This window comes from Rana temporaria, chromosome 6 (genome assembly GCF_905171775.1).
Source record: "Rana temporaria chromosome 6, aRanTem1.1, whole genome shotgun sequence".
Lineage (NCBI taxonomy): Eukaryota > Metazoa > Chordata > Amphibia > Anura > Ranidae > Rana > Rana temporaria.
This window is the reverse complement of record NC_053494.1, coordinates 99,156,215-99,162,374: the sequence shown is the minus strand read 5'-3', so window position 1 is coordinate 99,162,374 and position 6,160 is coordinate 99,156,215. Positions and strand designations below refer to the sequence as shown.

At 47.3% G+C, this 6,160-nt stretch overlaps 1 protein-coding gene across 1 annotated transcript in view; it reads left to right on the top strand.

Moving 5' to 3' along the window:
• The first annotated feature begins 41 nt into the window (after window positions 1–41).
• The window catches only part of BUD31 (BUD31 homolog), a 33,193-nt gene continuing 27,074 nt past the window's right edge, over window positions 42–6,160 (top strand). Inside the window, exon 1 of the mRNA XM_040357070.1 lies at window positions 42–190. The gene's annotated coding sequence lies outside the window, so the exon portion shown is untranslated. The remainder of the gene's footprint in view (window positions 191–6,160) is intronic.

Below are 6,160 nucleotides of genomic sequence, written 5' to 3'. Positions count from 1 at the left end.
GGACAGGGACAGGCGGGCGGGGGTGTTTAAATGACATTATTAGTAAAATTAGAGAATCCGGGAAGGACCCCGGCGGCGTGGTGACGTCATCATTCAGCGTTTACACGGAAGTGGTGAGCAGCGTTTCCGGGTCAAAGAGCTGTGTGTGGAGAGCTGGGATTTCGGGCTGTTTGTACTCCGCTGTGTTCAGGTATTGTGCGCCATTACAAATATCTAATAATAAAACGGTACCTGTGGCCTGTCCTTTGTGAGCCATTGCCTTTCATCACAGCGCATTTATCGGTGACACCATGCTAACCCGTATTATACTCTATGGGGGGGGGGATGTGTATGGCAACTAATTATCTTCTGTCTTTCATTTTCAACGTTGAAGGTAGTAGCTAATTGTTTGTGATGCACAGCTCCTCCAGATTCTGTGTGTGACAGTTCTAAATTCACCCCAATGTATCTATATTCAGCAGCAGTCTCTACATGGGGGTGGTGGGCAAGTCAATTTATGCTTCAGAAAAATGGCTGCATCAAAGGGCACTTTCATAATGGGGAGTTGGGCGCTGGCTGTAAAGCGCTGCTACTTTACTGTCATTATAGCAGCACTTTTTGGCCACTGGCAGGGCGCTTTTAACTGAAAAAGGGTTAAAAATGCCACTGCAGTAGCGCTTTGCCGGTGCTTTAGTGGCACTGCCCATTGATTTCAATGGGCAGAGGCGCTTTAGGAGCAATCTATACACCGTGTTCAAAGATGCGGCTTGCAGGACTTTTTTTTAGCGTCCTGCCAGTGCACTGCTCCAGTGTGAAAGCTCTCAGGCTTTGAGAGGGCTTTCACACTGGAATGACAGGAAAGGCACTTTGCATGCGCTATGGTGCCTGTAAAGCGGCTCAGTGTGAAAGTAGCCTAAAGAAACAAGCGCCGCTCCATTGGTGAGACAGGTGCCGGTCTGAAGAACCTATCTCCACTCCTTATTAACGTGGGTGTTCAGTCACTAATAGATCTACTCCCACCCCTTTCTAAGCCTATCGTATCTACCCTGTAAGGGAAGGATATACTTACCTATGCTGAGGGTGGTTCGGTGGCGGTATAGCACCGCTAAAAACAGCGGCGATATACCGTCGGATTTGCTGTGGGATTCGGCGGTATTAACCCCCGCTAGCGGCCGATAAAGGGTTAATACCTCTGCAGAGGCGCATTGCGGGCTGTATTGCCGCGGTTTCCCATTGTTTTAAATGGAAAGGAGCGGTATACATAGATTTTTTTTTTCTCTCCTGCCAGCGCATCGCCTCAGTATTGAAACCCCTCCGGCTTTCACATTGAGGTTGCTGGGCAGGAGTTTTTCAGGCGGTATAGCAGGGCTATTTTTAGCGCTGTACAGCCTGAAAAACTCCTAAGTGTGAAGAGGAGAGATCACCGGCAACAGTTGCCATGCCTGGGTGATGACGTCACCCGTAGGTTTACTATGGGGCATCTGTTGTTGGCTACACTGAAACTAGAGCTGGAAACCGGAGCAACTTCAGAATAGATTAATATGGACATCTTTCCTTTCCCGGGTAGATAGCATGGAGGTGGGAAGGGATTTTAGCTTGGTTAGGTTTTGACTGTAATTACACTTTATTATGATGCTCAGCTCATGAGTGAATATGGGGCCTTACTTTGTGTGATGTACCATACATTTGTCTTTATTTAACTTCAGATAAATAACTTATGACATACAAGGTGGTTTCAAAACTTGCTCTTTTTACAAGAAAGTACTTTATTTATCTACATTTACACACTGTCTCCTTGAAAATGGTCCCATTGCACAGCAGTACAGTGCCCCCAGCGTTCCTGCCACTTCTGGAATGTGTCCCTAAAGAGAAAGTAAACTCTCCTTGTGTGTTTTGTACCCATCTGTAAGCCTGTAAGAAGGCTTACCTATAGGTGCTGTAAATATCTCCTAAACTTGGACGGTTTAGGTCTAGGAGATATTTACTGTATACTGCGCCAATTACTTAATCGGCGCATGCGCTCTAAAGGTCTGGCTGCCCCTCCACGGTGCTCTCTGGTGCCCTCTGCCGCTTGACGGAGCCGTCGGCAGCAGCGGAGGTGATCGGATCCTGTCCCTGGGCATACATGGAGACAAGTGAGGGGAAGATGGCCCCCACCCATCCCATCTTCATATCATTACAGGGCGAAATGACATAAAATTTAGCATTTTAGTGCCAATATGAAATCTAAAGTCTTTTTGACCCCAGATCTCATATTTAAGAGGACCTGTCATGCTTTTTTTTCTATTACAAGGGATGTTTACTTTCCTTGCTATAGGAATAAAAGTGACCACAAATTATTATTATTTATAAAAAAAATTTAAACCGTGTCAAAATCAAAAAGTTTAAGTAAAATTAAATAAGAAAAAAACATATTTTTTTTTAAAGCGCCCCTCACTTCCGGCGAGTTTGCGCGCAGAAGTGAACGCATATGTAAGCAGCACCCGCATATGAAAAACGTGTTCAAACCACACATGTGAGGTAACGCCACGATCGTTGGAGCGAGAGCAATAATTCTTGCCCTAGACCTCCTCTGTAACTCAAAACTTGCAACCTGTAGATTTTTTTTTAAACGTCGCCTATGGAGATTTTTAAGGGTAAAAGTTTGTTGCCATTCCACGAGCGGGTGGAACTTTGAAGCGTGGCATGTTGGGTATCAATTTACTCAGCGTAACATTCTCTTTCACACAATAAAAAAAAAAATGGGTCAACTTTACTGTTTTTTTTTTTTATTTTTTCTTAAAAAAAAAAAGTGTGCTTGTAAGACCGCTGCGCAAATACGGTGTGCCAGAAAGTATTGCAACGACCGTCATTTAATGCTCTAGGGCAGTGATGGCGAACCTGTGGCACGCCGAGCCCTCTCTGTGGGCACGCAGCACGCCGCCAGGATAGCAGAGGGAATTTCACAGCAAGGCAGTCACTTGCACTGGCGGAGCAGGCACGGAGGAGCTGACTCCGTTCCTATCGCGAGTGCAATCAAGCAGTGTGAGTGCGATTGGGCAGTGGGGTGGCAGATGCGAGTAAAGCCCTCCCTGCATGCAATGAGGGCAGCCTATTGGAAAGGACACAGAGGGAGTGTCTGCTCTGTAAGCAGCGTGTGATGCCTGTGTAATGATGTGTATGGAGGAGAATAACTCCTCCCTTCCTGGACGTGGAGAGCAGCTTTCTGTGCAGGGGCTCGGTGCTGAAGCATGGCAATGTGGAGGACTTTGTACATACACAGGTAGGACAGTGCTATGGAGGAAAGGGGAAAGGAGGGGGAGCGAGGACACTGCTGTGTATGTGGGGGGGAATGTGAAGGAGCAGAGGACACGGCTTTGGGAAGTGCCTATGCATCCATCTCTGATCCCTGCACATGCATCCATCCCTGATCCCAGTACATGCATCCATCCCTGATCCCAGTACATGCATCCATCCCTGATCCCAGTACATGCATCCATCCCTGATCCCAGTGTATGCATCCATCCCTGATCCCAGTGTATGCATCCATCCCTGATCCCTGTACATGCATCCATCCCTGATCCCTGTACATGCATCCATCCCTGATCCCTGTACATGCATCCATCCCTGATCCCTGTACATGCATCCATCCCTGATCCCTGTACATGCATTCATCCCTGATCCCTGTACATGCATTCATCCCTGATCCCTGTACATGCATTCATCCCTGATCCCTGTACATGCATCCATCCCTGATCCCTGTACATGCATCCATCCCTGATCCCAGTGTATGCATCCATCCCTGATCTCAGTACTCTGAGCGTAACACACTCCTTTGAAAAAGCACAAAATGTTTTTTTCTGGGCAGAATTGTATGTTTTTGGTCCCTTAGGGCAGCCCTCAAAATTTCCACTCGCCTACTAGCATTTGGCGAGTGGATTTAAGCTGGGGGCGAGTGATGACAGGGTTGCATGACCAATCTCCCTCCAATCTGTGCCTACACTTAGAGTCCCGATGAGATTGGCGGCCGAAGAGGAAAGGTGCATGCTCGGGGAAAAGTAGTCTGGTGAGCCGCGCACAGGCAGAGCAGTACACAGGTGCTCTCCTTACAATTCTCATTTAGACATGGGACCTAACAGTATGACCTCTCTGAGCCTGCCCCCCTCCCCCGGGCCCCGACCAATGTAGCTGGAGAGCAGAAAGTAATGAGTGAGGTGGAGGATTGCAAAAATTACCACTCCGGTGCAGCGCTCACTGAAAGTTGCCCTGACATGAGAGCGGCAGCCTTCTAGTTTGTGAAGTTTTCTTCTCCTTGTGCTCCATGTAGGTGTCCACCAGTTCAGCCTGAGCACTGTGAACAGACTGGTCTCAATGTGTGCTGTGCGCTGTCAGTGTGCGCTGTGCTATGGTGTCAATGGCTGTGCAGTTGTGTGGATCTCAGCGCTGGATTGTACTTCCTCCCGCTGTGCTGCAGCTCCTCTCCTCTCTGCCAGCCTGAATAAAAGGGGGAAGTGGGGACATGCAAGCGTGGAGCCGCACACACAGGCTCCTGGTGATGAGATGAATGGGAGAGAGAGAGAGGATGGATGGGAGTTGCAGAGGAGACAGCAAGAGAATGGGGAAGAGACCCAGTTCTAGTGCCCTGTCCCTCTGGTCTGCCCCCAGTGCCCTGTCCCTCTGGTCTGCCCCCAGTGCCATGTCCCTTTTTGTTAAAGTTGTTGTTGGTAATATTTAATTTTGTAACTTGATTCTGCATAAAACATTGTCATTCCATGAGATAATCTACGAGGGGGTGTTTACGGGTGCAATTAGGCGCAAGGCAGTGTATGAATTAGGTGGGGCAACTGGTGGCGAGTAACTCTTGAGGCCTGGCTAGTGGCTCAGGACTTGAAATTTTGAGCCCTGCCTTAGGGCTCATTCAGTCGGATGATCAGTCCCTTTCTCGGTACAGAGCAGTTGGTAGGTTTAATTTCATGTTGGCACTTTGAAAAAAAATAAGTTGTTTTTGTGTCGCTGTTTGGGCACTCGGGCTCAAAAAGGTTTGCCATCACTGCTCTAGGGTGTTAAAAAAAATATATAATGTTTGGGGTTTCCAAGTAATTATCTAGCAAAAAAAAATGTTTTTAACTTGTAAACACCAAATCTCAGAAAGAGGCTCGGTCCTTAAGTGGTTATAATGCTGAATGGTTTCTATATTTTCGGTGGTTGAGCTTGTTGAAGATCTTCCTGATCTCTTGTCATCTTCCAGTGATGTTCTTCTGCTTTTTAACCACTTAATGACCGCCTCCTGCAGATACGTCGACAGAATGGCACGGCTGGGCACAATCACGTACCTGTACGTCCTCTTTAAATGCCCAGCCGTGGGTCGCGGGCGCGCGCCCGCGACCCAGTCCGAAGATCCGTGACCCGCGGACCTGATCGCCGCTGGAGTCCCGCGATTGGTCCCCGGAGCTGAAGAATGGGGAGAGCTGTGTGTAAACACAGCTTCCCCATTCTTCACAGTGGCAGCTTCATTGATCGTGTGTTCCCTGATATAGGGAAACACGATCAATGACGTCACGTGTCCAGCCCTGCCCCCCTACAGTTAGAAAAACATATGAGGTCACACATAACCCCTACAGCGCCCCCTAGTGGGTAACTACTAAACTGCACTGCCATTTTCACAGTAAACAATGCATTTTTATAGCATTTTTTGCTGTGAAAATGACAATGGTCCCAAAAATGTGTCAAAATTGTCCAATGTGTCCGCCATAATGTCGCAGTCACGGAAAAAAACGCTGATCGCCGCCATTAGTAGTAAAAAAATTTTTTTTAGATAAAAATGCAATAAAACTATCCCCTATTTTGTAAACGCTATAAATTTTGCGCAAACCAATCGATAAACACTTAGTATTATTTTACCAAAAATAGGTAGAAGAAATACGTATCGGCCTAACCGGAGGGAAAAAATAGTTTTTTTAGGGCTGTGGAAATTAACTATAAATTTTTTCGATTTAATCTTTAATTTTTTTGATCGATCAAAATTATTTTAATTTGTACTCACCTCTCCGCCGGCTTCAGGGAGTTCCGTCGGAGATCCGGTGATGTCACGGCCACCGGCGGGGCTTGCCGTGTCCATCTGAAGGGCTCCTTTGTTGTGCCTTCATATCTGCATGTCGGCGGGACCTTACTAACTGCCACAGACAAGGGCACTTCCCTCTAT